At 50.9% G+C, this 24,758-nt stretch overlaps 2 pseudogenes; both read left to right on the top strand.

Moving 5' to 3' along the window:
* The first annotated feature begins 9,674 nt into the window (after positions 1 to 9,674).
* Positions 9,675 to 11,499, top strand: LOC144727872 (trace amine-associated receptor 365 pseudogene; annotated as a pseudogene).
* A 9,874-nt stretch (positions 11,500 to 21,373) lies between these two features.
* LOC144727873 (trace amine-associated receptor 365 pseudogene) lies at positions 21,374 to 23,067 on the top strand (annotated as a pseudogene).
* The last annotated feature ends 1,691 nt before the right edge of the window (positions 23,068 to 24,758 follow it).

Below are 24,758 nucleotides of genomic sequence, written 5' to 3' on the forward strand. Positions count from 1 at the left end.
GTGTCGGGTGGTGGAGGGTTACGACACATTTATAAATAACGCGATCTAAACCCAAAAACGTTGATTATGAATAACATTGGTCGCGAAAGCCTACGTGTTATTTCGCACTGTACGTAGCAAACCGTGCTAATCCGAGGTGCGGGGGAAGCACAACAAACTTAACACAAAAATACATTTTTAAGAAAATAGTTTTCAATCTAAACGATTTAAAAGTGCATGGCTCCAGTGGCTTGCTAATATCGGAAGGAAGAGCGCCCCAGACGGCCGCAGACGCGCATCTGAAATCGCGCCATGCAGTGACCATCTTTGTTCGATGGCGAGCCAAAAGCCACTGCGAGGATGACCGGGTTACTGGTTTCCTAGTTGAAGACCATGTATCTTATTCAAAACGTTAAACAAAATCTGTACTCACCATGCACACGTTTCAGATGTATCTGTAGAAAACATAGAGTATAGGCACATCTTCTATCATTAAGTGGTTTAAAGACCAATGCAGACGATGATGACTAAAATTATGGCCGCGTTCCAGACGGCAGGGTCTGCCAGGGAGATACGATGGCCATGGTCACTGCTGCGTCGTGTAGAGAGGTGGAGGAGGTCGCGCCCCTGCTGTCGCAGCTGGGAGAGTTCCACCGTGAGCTGGAGTGCAGGGAGACAGGAGAGAGAGAGCAAGGAGAAACACAGGGGCTGCCACGGAGAAACGACGACACCGGCAGTGACGCGTTCCTGTATTCTATACTGTTTGTCACAATGTTACATTTATTTTGCTGCGTGCATTCAAGTCCAGTGAAGTTCAAGTGCAGTGACTGTCATTAACGTTTTCAGAAAACGGCACAGTGCCATCAGTGAATCACACACACACAAACGCACGCGTGTAAAATGACCGCCTATTGTTGTTGCAGTAGCTCCTAAATCATGGCACGACGTCAGATTCTGAAATCCGTTTCTGGATTCACGATGTAATTACTCGGAAGTAAAAATGTTGCCACGTTTGATTCCTCTCTGGGCATTAAAATCGAGAATTTGCGATCGAATATGAAGCCGGAAATTATGGTAATTGTCAATAACGTTTATCGGAGTTCGAATGAGCTTTGTTTCCATCCCTCGTTGTTTGTGATCGCATCGTAAGTGTGGCTGTTGCATAGACTCCAACGCATTGTGGTAATATTCTATGGTTCTTTCAGCTAAATCACGTAGCTAGAACAAATAAAAATAAAGTGAATAAAAATATCACAACGTTTCGATTGCAACACAAACTATTTTAAGAAGCTCTCCATGAAATTATCTCAAATGGATTTGGTTTTTTAAATCTCGAGTATGCGGTGACTGTGGTCACCCGGAAGAGACCATGGGGCATAGAACGACTCAGCGTCCGAGTTACAAATACGACGAAGGTATTGTCAAAGTGATGGACCACTCCGCTACTCGTGACACAATCATCTGGCTCAGCTACCTCAATGTAAAAGTATAGTTGTTACTCAACAGTCATCCACACGAACCTGAGCCAAACGAAGATTATATTTATCTCCGTTGTTTGATTAATCTGTTGCCGGATATATTTCCTAAAAACCTGTTTGTTCTTTTGATTGGTTCGTGTCTAGCACATTGCATCCACACATATATACACACACGTACATACACACAGACCCAAAAAAAGTCTCCCCCTATATAATTAACACATTTTTGGGAAAAAGTGCTCGTTAGCGAGCACCTATGAAAGCGAACACCGCACACGAAAGAGTGGGTGGCCAGCACCACGCCTTGCCTCCGTTGTCTCCCCAGTGACGATGTTTACACATCGCACAAGGTACTCATTTGAGGCTGAGTCGACCTAAAGGAGGCCCTGGAAGGGTTCAGATAATTGTCACTGGTGTTGTCCTTGAACGGGAATCGAACTGGGGTCGCCGGGTTCGTGGCGCAGCACGCTAACCGCTAAACTACCGCTCTCCACATACATATATACACAGACACGTAAATACATACATATGAAGTATTGGAAAATGACGGCAGGAAACTCCTTGACGGGAACACACTTCTTTTATTAAATCTTGACTTGAAACGATACAACGCGTGGCCTCTCTTCTTCACAATGCGGTCACCATACAACGGTACAACTCGTGACCTCTTCTCTCCGCCCTACGCTTCTCTTGACTCTCGTAGATTCTGTGCTGCTGGCTCTCTGTGCCTCGTGTAGACTCCGCGCCTCGGCTACACTCTTCTCTCGTCTCGTGTAGACTCTGCGCCTCTGCTACACTCTTCACTCGTCGCGTGTAGACCTTACGCCTCTGCTACACTCTTTACTCGTCTCGTGTAGACTTTACATCTCTCTCTGGCTACACCGTATGCATACTCGGCTCGTGTAGACCTTTCTCTCTCTCTGGCTACACCGTATGCATACTCGGCTCGTGTAGACCTTTCTCTCTCTCTGGCTACACACTATACATCGCTCAGCTCGTGTAGACCTTTCTCTCTCTCTGGCTACACACTATACATTACTCAGCTCGTGTAGACCTTTCTCTCTCTCTGGCTACACACTATACATTACTCAGCTCGTGTAGACCGTTCTCTCTCTCTGGCTACACACTTATACCTTACTCTCCTCTACTCTCCATTACTCTCCTCTCCGGGCTCTATCTCTGCACCTTCGTCTTCATTCTTAGATGGTTCCACTTCCCCCCCCTACTCCTCTGTGCATCATCTTATATATCTCTTCTTCCCGGGAGACGGAGCGGATGCGGACCTCAACGTCGGCACCGCTCCTCAGTTACCCAATCACCACGCGCTATCTCTATGATCCGTTTCCGCCCAGCGCGTGTTTCCACTCCTCGACCAATCACACCGCGCTGCCACCCGATCACTCCCTCTCAGCGCGTCACCGGCACACAGCCAATCAGCAGCACTACCCCCACCCGCGCACTGACGCCTGCTCCTCCCCGTCAGCGCGCGTCACCACACACACACGTACATACGCGCTGGCACATGACGTACACACCCAGCGCGTATCACCACTACATCACCCCCTCCCACATAGCTCGCAGCCGGCCCGGCTGCTAACAACAACCAACCGCTACGATAAGATGACAACCAACCAAAAAAAACCCCGTAACCCCCCAGTGTGCCCCGTAACATAACAACAAGAACAACAACAACAAGAACAACTATGTACAAATTGACAATGAACACGAAAAGTCAACAACAACACAATACAAGCAAATTCCAGAAAACGAACGCGCCCCGCGCCCCTGCGACTACACGCAGTGACGAGGCGCACCAACAGCCCCGACTCCTCACGAGGCGGGTCGCGCAAAGTAGCACGACTTGGCGCGAGTCCGTCTGGCTGGTCCGTCGTATGGGGCGGGACACTGACGACCGTCCGACGGTTCCGGCTGCTCCAGACGGCGCGGAACGGGCCTGAAAGGGCCGGCCCCGCCGCGGAGATCCGGCCGCCGGTGGTCGGCAGCTGTCAGATCCGAGACACCTGGGAGCAGATCAGGCGAAAATACGCGTGGATCAGGCAGAGACATTTCCCCCTGTGGGTCGCCGGTCACGTCACACGCTCGGCCATGACGACACAAGGGGAGGCCATATGGAGGCGAGAACGGTTTCAGTCGGGAGGGGTGAACGTACCAACGGCGCTTTCCCCACTTTATCTGAACGCACTGGGGTCGTGCAACGCGCACGACCTCCACGGGTCCCCTCCACGGTCTCAACAATTTAGGCGACGTAGCCAAGGGTGCCTGAGGGCAATGCAGCCAGGCCCTGTCACCTGGTTTCCAATCGTGCCCGGACCCTTCCGTGCCCGCAACCGTTCATTAGCAATTTGGCGAGCCCGCGAATTAAGCCGTGCGGCCTCCCTCGCCTCTGTCAGCTTGTGAATATTAAACTTAATATGTTCTGCCAATTTAGAATTAGTTCGTGGAGCGGACAGGCCAAGTTGCGTTTCCATTGGCGGGTCAGCTTCCCGACCGTACATCAAATAGAATGGGGAAAACCCCGTAGCTGCATGGGGGGCCATTCTATACGCGGCAAGGACTCCCGGGACCTGCAGGTCCCAATCTACATGTGCCTCGCACACCTGCTGGCACAGCATGGAAGTCAAAGTTTTGTGGAGTCTCTCCACCATCCCGTCTGTCTGCGGGTGGTACGGGGAGGTACGCACCTTCTTGGTACCCAACAGATCGCACACCTCTTGCAACAATTTACTCGAAATTTTTTTACCTTGGTCGGTCAGCAGGCGTTCGGGAGCCCCCTTGTCCAGGACATAGCCCTGGACGAAGGCGTCCGTCACAGCCGCTGCCGACTGGTTAGCGAGAGGCCACGCCATAGGCCATCGGGTAAAGTATTCGACCCCCACTAACAAATATTTATTCCCTCTCGGCGTGACTGGGAAGGGCCCCAAAATATCGAGTGCAACGAGCTCGTTAGTACGCGAGACCTGAATAGATTGCAGCGGTGGATTAGCTGCCACGGGCGGTGGTTTACGCCTGGCGCACTCAACGCACCCCTTCAGAATATTTACCACATCACTTCCCATTCCCGGCCAGTAATAGTCACGCTGAAGCAGGGCAAGCGTCTTGTTAACTCCCAAGTGCAAGAGGCGTTCGTGTGCCGCCAAGACAACCCTCCCCCTTACAGCGGAAGGCACCACGAGTGCGTTCCGCCGGGACAAACTGTCCCATCTCAATAACATGCCCTGCTCAAGTACATAGGAGCTGGTACGCTCCTGGTCCCCCTCGGGACCCCCAACCTTGCGGCGCAATGCTAGCAGCGAGCTGTCCGCCATCTGGAGACGGCCCCATTCGCTGAGCGACAACGAGAGCAGCGAGTCCCGACCCTGAGAGGCAGTGGAATCATCCACGATCGGTGCGCCCGCTGTCGCAGCCAGTGCCCCCATCCCCCCCGCAAGCGTCGGTTTACAGCGCGCCGATCCCGACAAACACGCGCATTCATCACAAGGCAACAACCCCGACAAGCAATCGGCATTTGTGTGTCGCAACCCCTTACGGTACGTAGTCGTAAACTGATAGTCCTGGAGGACTCCCAACCAACGCGACAACTGGCCCGAGGGTTGGGCGACCCTCAATGAATACTGTAGCGCCGCGTGGTCCGTTCGGACCGTAAAGTGACGACCATAGAGATATGGCCTAAACTGCTGCACAAAAAAGACAATGGCAAGCAGCTCGCGACGGGTGACGCAGTAGCGCTGCTCCGCCGGAGACAACACCCTACTACCGTAGGCGACAACTCTTTCGACACCCCCAACGACTTGGGATAGCACCCCCCCAATGCCCGTGTTGCTAGCATCCGTGTCCAGCAAAAAGGGACTCGCAAAATCGGGATAACACAAGGGTGGGGCACCCACCAAGGCGTCCTGGAGGGAGCGAAACGCGGCCTCCTCCTCCGGTCCCCATTTGAACTTCACTCCCTTCGCCGTTAGAGCGTGCAAGGGTTTTGCAATAGTGGCGAAGTGCTCAACGAACCGCCGATAATAAGAAGCAAACCCGATGAAACTACGCACGTCGGAAACGGACGTAGGTGTCGGCCACGAACCGACACAATCCGTCTTCGCGGGATCGGTGGAGATCCCCGAAGAATCGACAATGTGACCCAAGTATCTAACCGACTTCCGAAGGAGGTGACATTTGGCCGGTTTAAATTTCAGCTTAGCCGATCGCATTCGCAAGAACACCCCTCTCAATCGCTGGAGGTGTTCTTCAAACGTTTTACTGAAAACAATGACATCGTCCATATAAATCAAGCATGTATCCCACTGCAAGCCCGACAAAACCAACTCCATAAGTCGCTGAAACGTCGCTGGAGAGGAGTGAAGTCCCCTGGGTAGCCGGTTAAACTGGAACAGCCCCCCTGGAGTCCGAAATGCTGTCTTAGGTTTCGACTCTTCGTCGAGCGGCAACTGCCAAAACCCCGATAACAAATCAAGAGTCGAAAAATATCGCGCACCAGACAATGCATCGAGGGACTCATCCATCCTGGGGAGCGGATACGCGTCAGCCACAGAGATCTTATTCAGGCGACGGAAATCAACGCAGAATCGCAGGGACCCGTCCTGCTTCTTAACCAGCACAATAGGCGCTCCCCACGGGCTAGAGGAGGGCGAAATAATATCGGCTTCTAGCATTTCGTTAACAGCCGACTGAACATGTTCCTTCTCCACGGGACTCAGTCGGAAGGGATTTAGCTTGACCGGCGCCGCATCGCCCGTTTCAATGTGGTGGTGCAACAAATCCGTGCACCCAATGTCATACTCATGTTTACTGAACACATCAGAGAATTCTATGAGCAACTCGCGCAGCGCACCCAACTGCGCCGCCGACAAATCGTCCGAGGCGGCGCATAGCGAATGGACCCACTCAAGGTCTTCCCTTGGCTCAACGTTCCGCGCGGGGCTCGAGCCCACCTGCGCAACCAACCCATCATCCACAGGGACCCGCGCCGCGTGAGCCAGCACGGTGCCCTGTGGAATGACAGCTGGCCGCGACCCCGCGTTCAAAACCATCACAAACGGATCCCTGTCAGCCCGCACCAAAGTGTGAGCCACCGATAAATCAAGACCCCGACAGCCTTGTTAGAAGGACCCAAAAGCATACTTTGTTCCGAAGCCTCCCTCACCCATGGTTTCCGCAACCGGAGGGGAATCAACATCTGTGAACCCGGGGGCACATGCACGGTCTGTGTCGCCACCGCTTGTATCGTAGCGCACGCCGTCCGAATGTCAGTAGGGCTCGTCAAAAATGCAATCCGGCGACCCGATGGCAGTTCAATGCATCGTTGATCGATAAGAATTTTAATGGGCATTTTAGCCAAAAAATCAGTGCCCAAAAGACACGGAACCGCCAAAGAAGACGAAACGAAAACGGGTCCCGACAATTTGATATTTCCAATGCAAATGGACGCCCTAATCTGACCGATAATGCCCAACGATCCCCCATTAGCGGCGTAAAATGGCACATCCACTGGAAGCAGCGGACGACATTGGACTGGGAGAATATCATAAATGAGGTCCGATATAATAGTTGCCGATGCCCCCGTGTCCACTAACACCCTAATCTCGACCCCATCAATAGATCCCGTAACAACGGACGAACCCGCCGAAGCAGCCACAATTCTATGCCCCAATTCCGCCCATTCAATGTCTCCCTGGTCCCGGCCGAACCCCCCTCGCCGAACCGAATCCCCGACCCTTAACCGGCCCTCCTCCGCCGCAACGCAGCGTCCCATGTGTCCCGAATAAACAGGCCGAGCGTGTGAGGTGCCGCGACTTGCCGGGGATTGTAGAGATGACTTGGGATCTCGGTCGTCGTCCAGCCGAGCACCCATGGCGCGCTGACGCGGAGCGCGGCACCCGGACGCCACGTGGCCCCGGAGGCCGCAGTTATAGCACGTGACGAGGGTCGGAGTAGATCTTGGTTGCTCCGACTTTCGGCCCGATCGCAGAGGCGACCGAGCCCCCGGCCTCCAGTCCCCTGGTCGTCCCGTGGCGAACGCCTCCTCTCGTGGGCTGACGACTTGGGGTTCGGTGACCACCGAACCCGGAGCTGCGACGACAGCAGCGTTGCAACCAACTCCTTGTTTCCGTTGTAGGGCCTCGTGCGCTTGAATACTCGTGGCGACTCTCAAAGAAGAAATATCAATCTCGTCAGCTGTGTTGATAGGGACCCCCAGGTCCTGCGCCAACTTAAGCAGCTGCTCCAAAACCATCGCGTCTTGGCCCTCCTCGTCCATCCGAGGGAACGCAGCATCAGCAAGAGCCAGCAACGCCGTGCGATAAGCCAGCGCGGTCTCCGTGGCCGCTTTCCGTCTTGCGTAGAAATGATGGCGGCACGCCGAGGGAGGTCCGTAGACCCTGGCCAACAAACCCAGCGCATCCTTCAGCGTGGAGCGGTCCGACTTCCGTGCAGACCTGAAGGCCGCGAGCGCGTCGTCGTCCAGCAGGGCAGGCAACGCCCGCAGCGCCGTAGCATCGGACCACGCTGACATCTCTTGATGCGCCAAAAACCTTCGCTGAAATTTGCCCCAGTCTCCGCCTTCCGCCTTGAAGGCTGACAACGTGGGCAGACGCTGCTGAAAAATGAAGTCATCCGCCTCGTGGTTCTTCTCCGCCTCTCCGTCGGTGTGTAAGATGGCGGCTCCAGCGGCAGACGTAAAATGGCGGACCCCCTCGCGCGCTGATGACGTCGATGCGCGCGCTTGGGAACCCACCACCACGTGGCGCTCGCCGTTCCCGCCAAAAGTAGGCCCAGGCGCAATGGCGGGAATCCCCCATTCGTTTTGGCGGAAATCTGCGGGGCGACCTTGTAAAATGTCCCCCACCGTCCCCGCTCCTCCCGACGAGCTGATCTCCGCCAAGATGGACGCGGCGGCGAGCAGCAGCTCCGCCAGTCGGGAGTGCGCCTCACGAAGCACGGCTTCGGTCCCCGGTCGCTCGGCCGGCGCCGTCGACGGATCCTGTAGCGTGGGCAAGTCTTCCTCCTCGCCCCCCGCCACCAGCGGCCCCGAGTCGTCCAAGTTTTCCTCGCGGTCAATCCCGTGGGTCCTACGGGTCTTCCTTGTCTCCATGCTTGGAAGCCCGTTTCACTTCTGACGCCAGATTAAGTATTGGAAAATGACGGCAGGAAACTCCTTGACGGGAACACACTTCTTTTATTAAATCTTGACTTGTAACGATACAACGCGTGGCCTCTCTTCTTCACAATGCGGTCACCATACAACGGTACAACTCGTGACCTCTTCTCTCCGCCCTACGCTTCTCTTGACTCTCGTAGATTCTGTGCTGCTGGCTCTCTGTGCCTCGTGTAGACTCCGCGCCTCGGCTACACTCTTCTCTCGTCTCGTGTAGACTCTGCGCCTCTGCTACACTCTTCACTCGTCGCGTGTAGACCTTACGCCTCTGCTACACTCTTTACTCGTCTCGTGTAGACTTTACATCTCTCTCTGGCTACACCGTATGCATACTCGGCTCGTGTAGACCTTTCTCTCTCTCTGGCTACACCGTATGCATACTCGGCTCGTGTAGACCTTTCTCTCTCTCTGGCTACACACTATACATCGCTCAGCTCGTGTAGACCTTTCTCTCTCTCTGGCTACACACTATACATTACTCAGCTCGTGTAGACCTTTCTCTCTCTCTGGCTACACACTATACATTACTCAGCTCGTGTAGACCGTTCTCTCTCTCTGGCTACACACTTATACCTTACTCTCCTCTACTCTCCATTACTCTCCTCTCCGGGCTCTATCTCTGCACCTTCGTCTTCATTCTTAGATGGTTCCACTTCCCCCCCCTACTCCTCTGTGCATCATCTTATATATCTCTTCCTCCCGGGAGACGGAGCGGATGCGGACCTCAACGTCGGCACCGCTCCTCAGTTACCCAATCACCACGCGCTATCTCTACGATCCGTTTCCGCCCAGCGCGTGTTTCCACTCCTCGACCAATCACACCGCGCTGCCACCCGATCACTCCCTCTCAGCGCGTCACCGGCACACAGCCAATCAGCAGCACTACCCCCACCCGCGCACTGACGCCTGCTCCTCCCCGTCAGCGCGCGTCACCACACACACACGTACATACGCGCTGGCACATGACGTACACACCCAGCGCGTATCACCACTACACATACAAAAACACATACACGACAATATTCGGCTTCACCATGGAAAACCGCACCGTGGGTCCATACGACCACTGCATCGACTCCTTCTACCACCTCAACTGCAGCTCGCCTACGTTCTCCATGTCGGAACGCACCGCAGCGCTCAGCGCCATCACCACGCTCATCCTCGCCACCGTCCTGGGCAACCTCCTCATCATCACGTCCATCGCCTACTTCAGGCAGCTGCAGACTCGCACCAACATCATGGCGCTATCTCTGGCCGTGGCCGACCTACTGGTCGGTCTCACGGTGATGCCCTACAGCATGATGAAGGCCGTGTACAAGTGCTGGTTCTACGGGCAATTCTTCTGCAATCTGCAATACTTCCTCGACTATATGCTGACGAACTCCTCCATCATGCATCTGGGTTGCATCGCCTACGACCGCTACGTGGCCATCTGCGACCCACTCCGCTACCCGCAGCGGGTGACCAATCACACAGTGGTGACGATGCTGCTGATCTCGTGGTTCGGTCCCGCGCTCTTCTCCTCTCCCATCCTCGTGAACTTTAACCCCGAGTGGTCACGTGGCATCATCGAGATCATCTCGTGCCCGAACCAGTGCCTGTTCTTCGTGAGCACGTGGCTGGTCAGCGTGGTGGGCGTCTGTCCGTACGTGCTCTCTCTACTCACCATGTCATACGTTTACGCGAGAATTTACATCGTGGCGCGCAGGCAGGGCCGCCAGATCAGCTCAGTGAGTCTACAGGTCCATGCCCAACAGCAGCAGCAGCAACAGCAGGCGGAACCTACAAACATTCGACAGAAGTGGACGGCGATGAAACGAGAACACAGCGCGGCCAAGACACTCGGCAGCATCATCGGAGTCTACCTGCTGTCCTGGCTGCCCTTCTACATGGTGGTCTTGTTCTTCCCCAATTTCCAAAACAGTTCGGCCGCGGTGCGAATCACCACGTGGATCGGCTACATCAGCTCGGCCATCAACCCCGTGCTCTACGCGACTCTGAACCGTCCGTTTCGCAGCGCGTTTGTCGCCGTGATCAGCTGCAAGGTGCTTTCCTCCACTAGGGCGAGGACAATGGACCTGTCCGGGGTGAAGTAGGCGATTTCGAGATGCGATGATGCTTGTTTACGCGCGTGGAACACGCGTGTCTGTCTCTGTAGTCGTTTGTGCCTCAAGGTGCACCTAGCCTCGTCCAAGCGCTGTGGTGACGCCACCGTCACATGTGGTGTTTGTCTGTCCGCAGGTCTCTTTGTCTCCCTCTGTTATCAGTGTCCATCTGCGTATGACTGCGCGCATCTCTATCTCGGCGCCTGCTTTGTTTCCGTCGCCGTCCAATGCTCTCCACCTCGCTGTGTCGCTGTGTCTCCTCGACTCTCTCTGTCAATCTCTCTTCGTGCATAAATCTCTGCGTAATTTCCCTGCCCAGTGCAATGCACGCCGGCGTGTCGGAGTCTATATATATAAAAATCTATCTACGTCTGACTTTAAATCTGTCTGTGTCTCTTGGTGTCTTTCTATCAGCGTCTCTGCGTCTGTCGATCTGTGTATTTATTTCTCTCAGTCTCTCTGTCCGTCTGTCCTGTCCACGCTCCACAGTTCTTTGTAATCGATTTAGATTCCCAGCACTATTTAGACCAACTAATGGGACATGGCGGCCGAGCGTGAGTCTGTCTACAGACTTAGCATCAATGTACTCACGGATATCATAGCGCAATTCATATTCGTAGACACAATGTAATATTTAATAAAAAAAATAATGTGTGCTCTGTAGTCATCAGCCATGATCTATCGACTGCTGGATTAATACCTCCTCCCCAAGCTGCCACGCCACCTCTCACGATCGTTTCGATGCCACGATCCACCTGGCAGGTGCTCTGCTCACGAACTGATTCCATTGCTCCCTCTCCGAAGTTAAACGGCACTTTGGACGCATTCCATCCCCTGGCCGCCGCTCCGTTATTAATATCTAAAGCGCCGTCCATCGCTCCCATTTGGCCGTGGAGCGTCCTGCCGGATGTGTGTGGATCTCATCACAAATAAAGCAAACCAAATCGTGGCGATGCGTGAAGGAGTTCCATCATTACCAACCTGCAAACACTCATGCGGACGCAAATGACAAAACACGATGATGATGATGGACTCCTGTTTCAAGAGTCGTAAGACTCAGCGAGGCATTTTTGGATAAAATACATCATAAATCTTCATATGCTTTGACACGAGACATCAGTCAACATCAGCATCGTCAGCACGACCACCACCATCACCACTATCATATCGTATGCGTGAATACACACGTTGGTTACATACTTTGAAGTAGTTCTGTGTGTTAGTGTGTCAACATCAGCAATGGGGATACAAAGGTGGCCAAGCGGAGCCAGCACCGGGAGTCGTCCAGTCATAAGGTTTACACACACCATATTGGGTAGCCATTTAAGGCTGAGTCGATCTAGGTGGGGCCCAGAATCAGTTCTAACAATTTGCGCCACTGATGATTGCCGACGCTTGAATCGAAACTAAATCGTCGGACACAATCGTAGCGCAATGCGCCAATCAATCCACAGACAAAGATCCCGCATATGTTAGCGAGCACCCGTGAAAGCAAACACCGCACACGGAAGGGTGGGTGGCCAGCACCACGCCTGGCCGCCTTTGTCTCCCCAGTGGCGATATTTACCCATCACACAGGTACTTATTTGAGGCTGAGTTGACCTAGAACAGGCCCAGGACCGGTTCAGATAATCGTCACTGGCGTTGGCCGTAAGCGGGACTCGAACTCGGCTCGCTGGGTTCGTAGTGCAACGCGCTAACCGCTGCGCCACCGCTCCCCACCAACATCACTTCCATCATCCTTTTTAGTACCACTGGTACCTACTAACATCAGCATCATCATCACCAACCGTAATCATTACCATCACTGGTATCTATCATCATCATAGCCACTACCACCAAATCCTTATTAACACATCAAAGTGCCCATTAAGCCAACAGGTGTTGCCTGAAATATATTTCACTATCGTTCAATTCGGTAAAGTACGCAAAATTTCATCACATCAGAAAAAAATATACGCAAGCTGGAAACAGATTTAACAACACACACACGCGCACACAGGTGTACATAAATTCACAGCCTTATCCACACCACCAGCTCAAAAGAACTGACAGTTGAGTTGGGAGGGGTAGCGGTCTAAACGAGGATACGGTCACACGTTCAGTTAATTTGAGCTGGTGGTCTGGTTAAGGCTGCTGTTGTTGTTGTATGTGTAGTGCTGCACACCTGTATGTATGTTGGTAAGTAGTTCACCATATATTGGATTTACCTTCAAAGGAAAAACTGAAGACTCCATATCACCTGTACCCGTGTAAGCATCCCGAGAGAACCACCCTAATCCCCGGGTAAATGATTAACTCCACCCCCCTCCAACATTGTGATTCAGCAATTTTTATTTGGTGGGGGGGGGGGGGGTTAGTGGGGGTGGGGGATGGGTGATGATGAGCGGATGTAGGAGGCTGCTAGGTGCACATACACACACATAAAAAAAGACAAAGATCGCCAGCATAGAGTTATCTGACTGTTGGGGCAAGTATGCGTGAATACACACGTTGGTTACATACTTTGAAGTAGTTCTGTGTGTTAGTGTGTCAACATCAGCAATGGGGATACAAAGGTGGCCAAGCGGAGCCAGCACCGGGAGTCGTCCAGTCATGAGGTTTACACACACCATATTGGGTAGCCATTTAAGGCTGAGTCGATCTAGGTGGTGCCCAGAATCAGTTCTAACAATTTGCGCCACTGATGATTGCCGACGCTTGAATCGAAACTAAATCGTCGGACACAATCGTAGCGCAATGCGCCAATCAATCCACAGACAAAGATCCCGCATATGTTAGCGAGCACCCGTGAAAGCAAACACCGCACACGGAAGGGTGGGTGGCCAGCACCACGCCTGGCCGCCTTTGTCTCCCCAGTGGCGATATTTACCCATCACACAGGTACTTATTTGAGGCTGAGTTGACCTAGAACAGGCCCAGGACCGGTTCAGATAATCGTCACTGGCGTTGGCCGTAAGCGGGACTCGAACTCGGCCCGCTGGGTTCGTAGTGCAACGCGCTAACCGCTGCGCCACCGCTCCCCACCAACATCACTTCCATCATCCTTTTTAGTACCACTGGTACCTACTAACATCAGCATCATCATCACCAACCGTAATCATTACCATCACTGGTATCTATCATCATCATAGCCACTACCACCAAATCCTTATTAACACATCAAAGTGCCCATTAAGCCAACAGGTGTTGCCTGAAATATATTTCACTATCGTTCAATTCGGTAAAGTACGCAAAATTTCATCACATCAGAAAAAAATATACGCAAGCTGGAAACAGATTTAACAACACACACACGCGCACACAGGTGTACATAAATTCACAGCCTTATCCACACCACCAGCTCAAAAGAACTGACAGTTGAGTTGGGAGGGGTAGCGGTCTAAACGAGGATACGGTCACACGTTCAGTTAATTTGAGCTGGTGGTCTGGTTAAGGCTGCTGTTGTTGTTGTATGTGTAGTGCTGCACACCTGTATGTATGTTGGTAAGTAGTTCACCATATATTGGATTTACCTTCAAAGGAAAAACTGAAGACTCCATATCACCTGTACCCGTGTAAGCATCCTGAGAGAACCACCCTAATCCCCGGGTAAATGATTAACTCCACCCCCCTCCAACATTGTGATTCAGCAATTTTTATTTGGTGGGGGGGGGGGGTTAGTGGGGGTGGGGGATGGGTGATGATGAGCGGATGTAGGAGGCTGCTAGGTGCACATACACACACATAAAAAAAGACAAAGATCGCCAGCATAGAGTTATCTGACTGTTGGGGCAAGTATGCGTGAATACACACGTTGGTTACATACTTTTAAGTAGTTCTGTGTGTTAGTGTGTCAACATCAGCAATGGGGATACAAAGGTGGCCAAGCGGAGCCAGCACCGGGAGTCGTCCAGTCATGAGGTTTACACACACCATTTTGGGTAGCCATTTAAGGCTGAGTCGATCTAGGTGGGGCCCAGAATCAGTTCTAACAATTTGCGCCACTGATGATTGCCGACGCTTGAATCGAAACTAAATCGTCGGACACAATCGTAGCGCAATGCGCCAATCAATCCACAGACAAAGATCCCGCATATGTTAGCGAGCACCCGTGAAAGCAAACACCGCACACGGAAGGGTGGGTGGCCAGCACCACGCCTGGCCGCCTTTGTCTCCCCAGTGGCGATATTTACCCATCACACAGGTACTTATTTGAGGCTGAGTTGACCTAGAACAGGCCCAGGACCGGTTCAGATAATCGTCACTGGCGTTGGCCGTAAGCGGGACTCGAACTCGGCTCGCTGGGTTCGTAGTGCAACGCGCTAACCGCTGCGCCACCGCTCCCCACCAACATCACTTCCATCATCCTTTTTAGTACCACTGGTACCTACTAACATCAGCATCATCATCACCAACCGTAATCATTACCATCACTGGTATCTATCATCATCATAGCCACTACCACCAAATCCTTATTAACACATCAAAGTGCCCATTAAGCCAACAGGTGTTGCCTGAAATATATTTCACTATCGTTCAATTCGGTAAAGTACGCAAAATTTCATCACATCAGAAAAAAATATACGCAAGCTGGAAACAGATTTAACAACACACACACGCGCACACAGGTGTACATAAATTCACAGCCTTATCCACACCACCAGCTCAAAAGAACTGACAGTTGAGTTGGGAGGGGTAGCGGTCTAAACGAGGATACGGTCACACGTTCAGTTAATTTGAGCTGGTGGTCTGGTTAAGGCTGCTGTTGTTGTTGTATGTGTAGTGCTGCACACCTGTATGTATGTTGGTAAGTAGTTCACCATATATTGGATTTACCTTCAAAGGAAAAACTGAAGACTCCATATCACCTGTAGCCGTGTAAGCATCCTGAGAGAACCACCCTAATCCCCGGGTAAATGATTAACTCCACCCCCCTCCAACATTGTGATTCAGCAATTTTTATTTGGTGGGGGGGGGGGTTAGTGGGGGTGGGGGATGGGTGATGATGAGCGGATGTAGGAGGCTGCTAGGTGCACATACACACACATAAAAAAAGACAAAGATCGCCAGCATAGAGTTATCTGACTGTTGGGGCAAGTGGTTTTAGCGAGCACCTATTAATTCCGGCACGGCACACGAAGGGGTGGGTGGCCAGTACCACGCTCGGTCGCATTTGTCTCCCAAGTGGCGATGTTTATACATCACACCATGTAATCATTTCAGGTTGAGTTGAGTCGACATAGGGGAGGCCCAGGACGGGTTCAGATATCACTGGTCAACACACTTTTTTTGGCATAAGGTATTCCAACGGTTAAATTTCGATTTAAAGCTTTCGTGACTGCAGGGATTCATCTTCTTGGTTCTTTCGGTAAAGTCACGTAGAATGGAAATAATAAATAATAAAAATAAAACATATTATTTTGTAAAATGCCTATCATAATAACCACCATCATAAATAACCACCATCATCAACAATCACTAACCATCATCAATAATCACCAACTATCAACAATCGCCAACCATCAACATCGTCAATGCCAATAGTCATCACGACCAAATAACACTGCTTCCAATTGGAAACTTCCACAGCCGGCAAAATCCTGCTTCGCTCGTTTGCAAACAGCAAGGTCCCCCAAGATCCAATCCACAAACGCCCGAAACCCCCAGTGACCCGCGTTCTGCGTTCACGCAGCTCAATTAGCATGAGCCAGCACATTAGAAAACTCGCTCATAATCCACGCCGGGGCTGGGGGAACGGGGCGGGGGTGGAAGTTGGGGGGGTTCCTCGGGAATGAGAGGGTGGGTGAAAGTGGGGAGGGAGAGTTGGGAGAGGGTTATGGTGCTATTCAGGCAGCGCCAGGGGACACGATGTGGAAGGTTTTTAAGCCCTGGGTGTGGGGTGGACGCGCGTCGACTTTGGGAAGACTCTCGGGCGAGAGGAGCGGCAGATCGGCCTCCACCCGCTGCTGCGAGGTTTGTGCGAAGTGAGTTCGCCTGTTTGGCATCGGCGAATTTGGGTTATCGCTGACAAATACAATGTCACGTACAATTCAAACACACCCAGGCGATAATCGCATCTACTTAGGACCGGCAATTCCAAAGTTCCTTCTAAAAAAAATTACACTGATATGTCCATCCATAGTTAAACCACGAAACTGCTTGGTACACCGATTTCCTCTGAGCTGTCATGGAACGGCAGTTCCACTCATCAGGCCAATGAGGCATGGAAGAAGTTTGCTAAGCTGGAATCCTGCTTCGGCTGAATATTTGGTGTGGAGCACCCAGTTGCAATCAATGATTCAGCACTCGATGATTCACTCCAGTTACTCGCTCTCTCACCGTCGGCCAGTCGCCTCCGTCTCACTCTTCTATCGCTACTACCGTGGTTACTGTTCTACTATGAACGTCACTCTTTGATTCCCTCCACCAATGTTCAGGGCTCTGTCTACCGGACTCGCTGTTGCATCTCATCCACACTCTGCTCAACCACCACAATGTATGACACAACAGTCACTCATCCATTAACTTATTCACTCACCAAAGCCACCCACTCAACCACTCACCACATCGCAGGTCAACACATTTCTACTTCTGCTGCTTCTTCTTCTTCCATCGCACAGCTCCACTTGAACCCCCCCCCCCGTTGTTTCTTTTCCCAAGTGCTTATACAACCTTGCTGAAGTTGAGAAACGTCTAAACTCCTATCCATTTTCTTTGGTTCTTTCGGTAAAGTCACGTAGGTAGACATTAAAGTAAAATAAATCACGACGTTTCGAACACAACACAAGCGCCCGTCTTCAGGTGAACATCGCGACAGCTGCGATGTATGCTGCGAGCATCACGATGTCGGCTCCCTTGAAGAGAAGCTGTTACCAGCAAGAGTTTATATAAGTTTTGAGAACAAAGGCAGCCGAAGTAGTGTTACTGGGGTAGTATAGTGTAAAGGTAATAAATAGCGTGGCATGTTAAAGGAAATTAACTTAGATTAGCATGTTGGATTATAGTGCAAAGTTAATGAGCTTCCCTAGCGCCTAAGAACTCAGATTAACATGTCGGATTACAATATGTAAATAGCGTGGCATGTTAAAGGGAATTAACTTAGATTAGCATGTTGGATTATAGTGCAAAGTTAATGAGCTTCCGTAGCGCATGAGAACTCAGATTAGCATGTCGGATTCGTATATGTATTTTAATGAGCAAGTTAATGTCAGTCTATGTGCAACAAAGAATAGCCTGTTAAAGTTAATGAGAAAAACATGTCAAAGTCAATGAGCGAGGTTAATGAGAATATCATGTTAAAGTCAATGAGAGATGAGCAAGTAGATGCAGTCATGCCGGTGGTTGCATGTCCATATCTGACAAAAGCAGCCATGTTAGCGATCTAAAAGATGGCCGTGCTAACGCGTGAGGGTGCGGAGCTCGCTCCTGCTACGGAGCTGGCTGCTGAGCTGGTTAACCACGTCCTTCCAATGATTGCTCAGTTTGTACCCATCTTCTCGGTTGAAGTTGTGTCTGTGTTTATATATTTGGATGGCTTTCATGAACAAATCTCTGAAGGTAGCCGGTGGATTTGCAGAGTACCTTCTTCTTGGTGGTAACAGCTTCTCTTCACAAGGGGACAGACATCGCAGCTGTCGCGGTTTTCACCTGAAGACGGGCTCTTGTATTGCGTTCGAAACGTCGTGATTTATTTCATTTTATTTCTACCTACGTGACTTTACCGAAAGAACCAAAGAGTATCGGATTCCTGCAGTCACGAAAGCTTAAAATCAAGATCCTATCCATTCGTTCAACAGCTCTGAAAAAAAAATCACACGCCCGCATATACATATACAAAGATCCCCGTATAGACTTTAACAGACTTTTGGGGCAAGTGCTGTTAGCGAGCACCTAAGAAGGCTGGCATGGCACACGAGGGGGTGGGTGGTCCGAACCACGCCCGGCCGCCTTTGTCTTCCTAGTGGCGATGTTTACACATTGCACCTGATAATCGTTACTGTTGTTGACTGTAAGTGGACATCAAACCCGGGTTGCCGGGTTCATAGCGGATTGTGCTAACTACTGGGCCACCGCTCCCTACACACACACACTTTTGTTCCCTTGTTTCCTTCACTTCGTTGTCCTTATCTAGTTCCCAGTAAACATGCCAACGCTGGGCTAACGCTAGCCCAACGTTGGCATGTTTACTGCGGAGTGGCCACTGAAACTCGTGATTTCACCTGCCCTGCCGTCTCTTCCGTGATCTTTCTCTGCTTCTCTTGCCTCCTCTCGAGATGATCTCCTCTCCATAGGCGGTGTTATCTGATTCTCGTCAGCCGTTCTCATAACGCGTCCTCCTGCCAATCTCCACTCCATTTCCTTCAACAGTAGCAGCATCATCATCATCATCATTATCGGCGATTGCTGTTACTTCCCGAATATCTTCAGTCCTTCGTGCATCTCTTTGACTACCGCAAAATATACTTATTTCATTTGCATGCATGTGTGTAGAACTTATTTCGCACTCATAAACAACGTTTTTGGGTTTAGATCGCGTTATTTATAAATGTGTCGTAACCCTCCACCACCCGACACGGCCAATCAGTAAAAATGCGTCACGTTGACAAAATGCAAATAGTTCACTGCTTTAGCCCACCGGTGTGTTGAAGCCACAACATTTACAACATTTACAATTTGAGTGCTCAAATTGTAAATGTTGTGGCTTCAACACACCGGTGGGCTAAAGCAGTGAACTATTTGCCTTTTGTCAACGTGACACATTTTTACTGATTGGCCGTGTCGGGTGGTGGAGGGTTACGACACATTTATAAATAACGCGATCTAAACCCAAAAACGTTGATTATGAATAACATTGGTCGCGAAAGCCTACGTGTTATTTCGCACTGTACGTAGCAAACCGTGCTAATCCGAGGTGCGGGGGAAGCACAACAAACTTAACACAAAAATACATTTTTAAGAAAATAGTTTTCAATCTAAACGATTTAAAAGTGCATGGCTCCAGTGGCTTGCTAATATCGGAAGGAAGAGCGCCCCAGACGGCCGCAGACGCGCATCTGAAATCGCGCCATGCAGTGACCATCTTTGTTCGATGGCGAGCCAAAAGCCACTGCGAGGATGACCGGGTTACTGGTTTCCTAGTTGAAGACCATGTATCTTATTCAAAACGTTAAACAAAATCTGTACTCACCATGCACACGTTTCAGATGTATCTGTAGAAAACATAGAGTATAGGCACATCTTCTATCATTAAGTGGTTTAAAGACCAATGCAGACGATGATGACTAAAATTATGGCCGCGTTCCAGACGGCAGGGTCTGCCAGGGAGATACGATGGCCATGGTCACTGCTGCGTCGTGTAGAGAGGTGGAGGAGGTCGCGCCCCTGCTGTCGCAGCTGGGAGAGTTCCACCGTGAGCTGGAGTGCAGGGAGACAGGAGAGAGAGAGCAAGGAGAAACACAGGGGCTGCCACGGAGAAACGACGACACCGGCAGTGACGCGTTCCTGTATTCTATACTGTTTGTCACAATGTTACATTTATTTTGCTGCGTGCATTCAAGTCCAGTGAAGTTCAAGTGCAGTGACTGTCATTAACGTTTTCAGAAAACGGCACAGTGCCATCAGTGAATCACACACACACAAACGCACGCGTGTAAAATGACCGCCTATTGTTGTTGCAGTAGCTCCTAAATCATGGCACGACGTCAGATTCTGAAATCCGTTTCTGGATTCACGATGTAATTACTCGGAAGTAAAAATGTTGCCACGTTTGATTCTTCTCTGGGCATTAAAATCGAGAATTTGCGATCGAATATGAAGCCGGAAATTATGGTAATTGTCAATAACGTTTATCGGAGTTCGAATGAGCTTTGTTTCCATCCCTCGTTGTTTGTGATCGCATCGTAAGTGTGGCTGTTGCATAGACTCCAACGCATTGTGGTAATATTCTATGGTTCTTTCAGCTAAATCACGTAGCTAGAACAAATAAAAATAAAGTGAATAAAAATATCACAACGTTTCGATTGCAACACAAACTATTTTAAGAAGCTCTCCATGAAATTATCTCAAATGGATTTGGTTTTTTAAATCTCGAGTATGCGGTGACTGTGGTCACCCGGAAGAGACCATGGGGCATAGAACGACTCAGCGTCCGAGTTTCAAATACGACGAAGGTATTGTCAAAGTGATGGACCACTCCGCTACTCGTGACACAATCATCTGGCTCAGCTACCTCAATGTAAAAGTATAGTTGTTACTCAACAGTCATCCACACGAACCTGAGCCAAACGAAGATTATATTTATCTCCGTTGTTTGATTAATCTGTTGCCGGATATATTTCCTAAAAACCTGTTTGTTCTTTTGATTGGTTCGTGTCTAGCACATTGCATCCACACATATATACACACACGTACATACACACAGACCCAAAAAAAGTCTCCCCCTATATAATTAACACATTTTTGGGAAAAAGTGCTCGTTAGCGAGCACCTATGAAAGCGAACACCGCACACGAAAGAGTGGGTGGCCAGCACCACGCCTTGCCTCCGTTGTCTCCCCAGTGACGATGTTTACACATCGCACAAGGTACTCATTTGAGGCTGAGTCGACCTAAAGGAGGCCCTGGAAGGGTTCAGATAATTGTCACTGGTGTTGTCCTTGAACGGGAATCGAACTGGGGTCGCCGGGTTCGTGGCGCAGCACGCTAACCGCTAAACTACCGCTCTCCACATACATATATACACAGACACGTAAATACATACATACAAAAACACATACACGACAATATTCGGCTTCACCATGGAAAACCGCACCGTGGGTCCATACGACCACTGCATCGACTCCTTCTACCACCTCAACTGCAGCTCGCCTACGTTCTCCATGTCGGAACGCACCGCAGCGCTCAGCGCCATCACCACGCTCATCCTCGCCACCGTCCTGGGCAACCTCCTCATCATCACGTCCATCGCCTACTTCAGGCAGCTGCAGACTCGCACCAACATCATGGCGCTATCTCTGGCCGTGGCCGACCTACTGGTCGGTCTCACGGTGATGCCCTACAGCATGATGAAGGCCGTGTACAAGTGCTGGTTCTACGGGCAATTCTTCTGCAATCTGCAATACTTCCTCGACTATATGCTGACGAACTCCTCCATCATGCATCTGGGTTGCATCGCCTACGACCGCTACGTGGCCATCTGCGACCCACTCCGCTACCCGCAGCGGGTGACCAATCACACAGTGGTGACGATGCTGCTGATCTCGTGGTTCGGTCCCGCGCTCTTCTCCTCTCCCATCCTCGTGAACTTTAACCCCGAGTGGTCACGTGGCATCATCGAGATCATCTCGTGCCCGAACCAGTGCCTGTTCTTCGTGAGCACGTGGCTGGTCAGCGTGGTGGGCGTCTGTCCGTACGTGCTCTCTCTACTCACCATGTCATACGTTTACGCGAGAATTTACATCGTGGCGCGCAGGCAGGGCCGCCAGATCAGCTCAGTGAGTCTACAGGTCCATGCCCAACAGCAGCAGCAGCAACAGCAGGCGGAACCTACAAACATTCGACAGAAGTGGACGGCGATGAAACGAGAACACAGCGCGGCCAAGACACTCGGCAGCATCATCGGAGTCTACCTGCTGTCCTGGCTGCCCTTCTACATGGTGGTCTTGTTCTTCCCCAATTTCCAAAACAGTTCGGCCGCGGTGCGAATCACCACGTGGATCGGCTACATCAGCTCGGCCATCAACCCCTTGCTCTACGCGACTCTGAACCGTCCGTTTCGCAGCGCGTTTGTCGCCGTGATCAGCTGCAAGGTGCTTTCCTCCACTAGGGCGAGGACAATGGACCTGTCCGGGGTGAAGTAGGCGATTTCGAGATGCGATGATGCTTGTTTACGCGCGTGGAACACGCGTGTCTGTCTCTGTAGTCGTTTGTGCCTCAAGGTGCACCTAGCCTCGTCCAAGCGCTGTGGTGACGCCACCGTCACATGTGGTGTTTGTCTGTCCGCAGGTCTCTTTGTCTCCCTCTGTTATCAGTGTCCATCTGCGTATGACTGCGCGCATCTCTATCTCGGCGCCTGCTTTGTTTCCGTCGCCGTCCAATGCTCTCCACCTCGCTGTGTCGCTGTGTCTCCTCGACTCTCTCTGTCAATCTCTCTTCGTGCATAAATCTCTGCGTAATTTCCCTGCCCAGTGCAATGCACGCCGGCGTGTCGGAGTCTATATATATATAAATCTATCTACGTCTGACTTTAAATCTGTCTGTGTCTCTTGGTGTCTTTCTATCAGCGTCTCTGCGTCTGTCGATCTGTGTATTTATTTCTCTCAGTCTCTCTGTCCGTCTGTCCTGTCCACGCTCCACAGTTCTTTGTAATCGATTGAGATTCCCAGCACTATTTAGACCAACTAATGGGACATGGCGGCCGAGCGTGAGTCTGTCTACAGACTTAGCATCAATGTACTCACGGATATCAAAGCGCAATTCATATTCGTAGACACAATGTAATATTTAATAAAAAAAATAATGTGTGCTCTGTAGTCATCAGCCATGATCTATCGACTGCTGGATTAATACCTCCTCCCCAAGCTGCCACGCCACCTCTCACGATCGTTTCGATGCCACGATCCACCTGGCAGGTGCTCTGCTCACGAACTGATTCCATTGCTCCCTCTCCGAAGTTAAACGGCACTTTGGACGCATTCCATCCCCTGGCCGCCGCTCCGTTATTAATATCTAAAGCGCCGTCCATCGCTCCCATTTGGCCGTGGAGCGTCCTGCCGGATGTGTGTGGATCTCATCACAAATAAAGCAAACCAAATCGTGGCGATGCGTGAAGGAGTTCCATCATTACCAACCTGCAAACACTCATGCGGACGCAAATGACAAAACACGATGATGATGATGGACTCCTGTTTCAAGAGTCGTAAGACTCAGCGAGGCATTTTTGGATAAAATACATCAAAAATCTTCATATGCTTTGACACGAGACATCAGTCAACATCAGCATCGTCAGCACGACCACCACCATCACCACTATCATATCGTATGCGTGAATACACACGTTGGTTACATACTTTGAAGTAGTTCTGTGTGTTAGTGTGTCAACATCAGCAATGGGGATACAAAGGTGGCCAAGCGGAGCCAGCACCGGGAGTCGTCCAGTCATGAGGTTTACACACACCATATTGGGTAGCCATTTAAGGCTGAGTCGATCTAGGTGGGGCCCAGAATCAGTTCTAACAATTTGCGCCACTGATGATTGCCGACGCTTGAATCGAAACTAAATCGTCGGACACAATCGTAGCGCAATGCGCCAATCAATCCACAAAGATCCCGCATATGTTAGCGAGCACCCGTGAAAGCAAACACCGCACACGGAAGGGTGGGTGGCCAGCACCACGCCTGGCCGCCTTTGTGATTCAGCAATTTTTATTTGGTGGGGGGGGGGGGTTAGTGGGGGTGGGGGATGGGTGATGATGAGCGGATGTAGGAGGCTGCTAGGTGCACATACACACACATAAAAAAAGACAAAGATCGCCAGCATAGAGTTATCTGACTGTTGGGGCAAGTGGTTTTAGCGAGCACCTATTAATTCCGGCACGGCACACGAGGGGGTGGGTGGCCAGTACCACGCTCGGTCGCATTTGTCTCCCAAGTGGCGATGTTTATACATCACACCATGTACTCATTTCAGGTTGAGTTGAGTCGACATAAGGGAGGCCCAGGACGGGTTCAGATATCACTGGTCAACACACTTTTTTTGGCATAAGGTATTCCAACGGTTAAATTTCGATTTAAAGCTTTCGTGACTGCAGGGATTCATCTTCTTGGTTCTTTCGGTAAAGTCACGTAGAATGGAAATAATAAAAAAAATAAAAATAAAACATAATAAAATAATTCTCACGACGTTTCGGCCACAACGCAAGCAGCCGTCCTCAGGTGGAGAACAGGTCTGTCGAGAAGACAGAGTCTGAATGACACGCCCCAGGCTTGGAGCGACTATTTAAGCTGGGATGGAGGGGCGAATAGCACCTTGACA

This window comes from Lampetra planeri, chromosome 27 (assembly GCF_965212315.1).
Source record: "Lampetra planeri chromosome 27, kcLamPlan1.2.h2, whole genome shotgun sequence".
NCBI lineage: Eukaryota > Metazoa > Chordata > Hyperoartia > Petromyzontiformes > Petromyzontidae > Lampetra > Lampetra planeri.